At 45.6% G+C, this 2,378-nt stretch overlaps 1 non-coding gene across 1 annotated transcript; it reads right to left on the minus strand.

The window, feature by feature from the left end:
- Nucleotides 1-1,386: 1,386 nt before the first annotated feature.
- On the minus strand, nt 1,387-1,461 carry Trnal-caa (transfer RNA leucine (anticodon CAA)). Its single transcript has one exon. It is a non-coding gene; the product is annotated as a tRNA-Leu (tRNA).
- Between the last annotated feature and the right edge of the window lie 917 nt (nt 1,462-2,378).

Here is a 2,378-nt window from a genome sequence, read left to right on the forward strand (position 1 = left end):
TGTATTCCTTCTCCGGGAAGGTGGTTTTCATACTGGCTGTTGAAGGCTTCGTTTCTGAACTCATCTGGCTTGGTTAAAAATTTTTAAAAGAATTGTACAGAACTCGCAGACGCCACCTCCGGTTTGGTAGTTGCTGTTACTACTGACTAGTCCACAACCTTGAGTGAGTAGTCTGACTGCCATGCAGCGGGCTGACATTCGATTCCTTGTCGGGTCAGAGATGTTCTCCACTCGTGGACTGGGTGTTATGTTGTCCTCATTATCATTTCATCATCGTTGACGCGCAAGTCGCCCAATGTGGCGTCAACTGAAAAGACTTGCAACTCGATGGCCGATCTTCCCCAGGTGCGGACTCCCGGCCATAAATGCCATACGATTGGGTGCTTTTGTTTTGGGTGGGGCGTTAAAGTTGTACGGCCAAGTGTAAGAAGTGGTAACGTGAAGTGAGTCTCATGCTGGACCTTGCTGTACTTAACTGATTTTACGTTATCGACCATAAAGGGTGAGCAGAAAGCATGAGGAAAAAATTATATGCTTCCTCGGAGGCTGTCGTGGTGGGAAGCTTCCATAAAATCCTCTCGGTTTGCAAACAAAGTTACTTCGAACAAAACACTCGAACTTTAAAAAGCTGTTTTGGCAATCGTCATCACGATATACATATATAATAGAAGCGTCTGGAACCTTTCAGAGAGGGCCAGAGAGACGCATGCGCGGAACGCAAGTTGGGCAGCTCCTAGCAGCTCCGTCCCATCGCGGAAAACGTCTGAAACAGCCTTTCCCGCGTCCCTATAAGCGTGAAGCTTCAGTCTTTGCTTTCGCTCAATGAAGCACACCCCGGTGCCATTCTAACTATTTATCACTCGTCTCTGTTGCTGTTTTGTCTAAATTTGACAGGCCTCTTTATAACAGAATCCCGAAATAACGGTATTTCAGGCTAAACCCTCGTCGTCACGAAATGCATATTATGCCCGTTGTCTAGGCAGCCCGCTTTCTATGCAGTGTCCAGCCACGGCTGCATTCCCAAGTTCCCGCGAATGCTCTGCACAACGCTCAACAACAATCGAAATGGTTTTTACCTGTGTAAATGTTACCACCTTCACAGGGTATCCATACAGGCCAGGAACTGGAAGACGTATGCTGTCGTTACCGGGGCGTAACATATCTCTTCATCCCCTTTCCTTATCTACCTTCAGCTTGCGAAGTCGGTAAATACACCTGAGCTATCTGATTCGCCGTGGATTCTGACAAGAGCAATCCTATCATTGAGTTCTTTGCAGCAACACACACTCTGTCCTCCATTTCCATTCATAACGAATCCTACATCCGTTATATTATTTTCTGTTAATATTACCCTGTAATTGAAACTTCCTTGCAGATTAAAACTGTGTGCCGGACCGAGATTCGAACTCGGGACCTTTGCCTTTTGCGGGCAAGTGCTCTACCAACTGAGCTACCCAAGCACGACTCACGCCCCGCCCTCACAGCCTTACTTCTGCCAGTACCTCGTCTCCTACCTTCCAAACTTAACAGAAGCTCTCCTGCGAACCTTGCAGAACTAGCACTCGTGTAAGAAAGGATATTGCGGAGACATGGCTTAGCCACATCCCCAAGGCGTTCAGTACTTCGAAGCGACGCTACTTAGGGACTGGACACATGTCACTATGCCATGTTTAATCATTATATTTGCTCTTTTTTAGCTGTGTTTGAGGGAAGCTCAAGACTGGTTAGCTCTGGAGAACGGTTTCAGTTTCTATTTGTGGGCAGCGAGCGGACAAATTCTAGCGATTCTGCTTTGACCACAGGCTCTGGTGAAAGGAAGTAGACCTAAATCTGCATGAGTAATACGTAATTCACTTTTAACTGCTGGAAGACGGTTCATACAACCACTTTCACACTATTTCTCTATCGTTCCTCTCTCTAACGTAACCCGAGGAATAAGAACATTTAAACCGCTCCGTGCGAGCTCTGATTTCTATTACTCTTACATTGATCATTTCTGCCTGTGTTAGTGAGTGTTAACATAATATTTTCGCATTGTAAGGAGAACGTAGAAGATAGAAATTTCGTGAAGGTTTCGCTCCAACGAAAAACCCAGATACCATATCCGTGACTGTCACTCTTCTGTTTCACAACAAAACAAAACACATTTTAGCTCTTTGAAATTTTTCGAGGTCCTGTGTCAAACGTATCTGGTAAGTATCCCATATGCGAAATAGTACCCTAGCATTGGACAAGAAAGCGTAGTGTCGGCAGTCTTTTAGTAAGTCTCGTAGACACTGCTTTTTGCAGAACCGATTTCAAGTAAGATCCTGGCCGTCCGTTTCAGATGCGAATATGGTTTTTTACTTTGAGCTGCTGACAAGCCGCGAGGATAGCTC

Source organism: Schistocerca nitens, chromosome 1 (assembly GCF_023898315.1).
Source record: "Schistocerca nitens isolate TAMUIC-IGC-003100 chromosome 1, iqSchNite1.1, whole genome shotgun sequence".
Lineage (NCBI taxonomy): Eukaryota > Metazoa > Arthropoda > Insecta > Orthoptera > Acrididae > Schistocerca > Schistocerca nitens.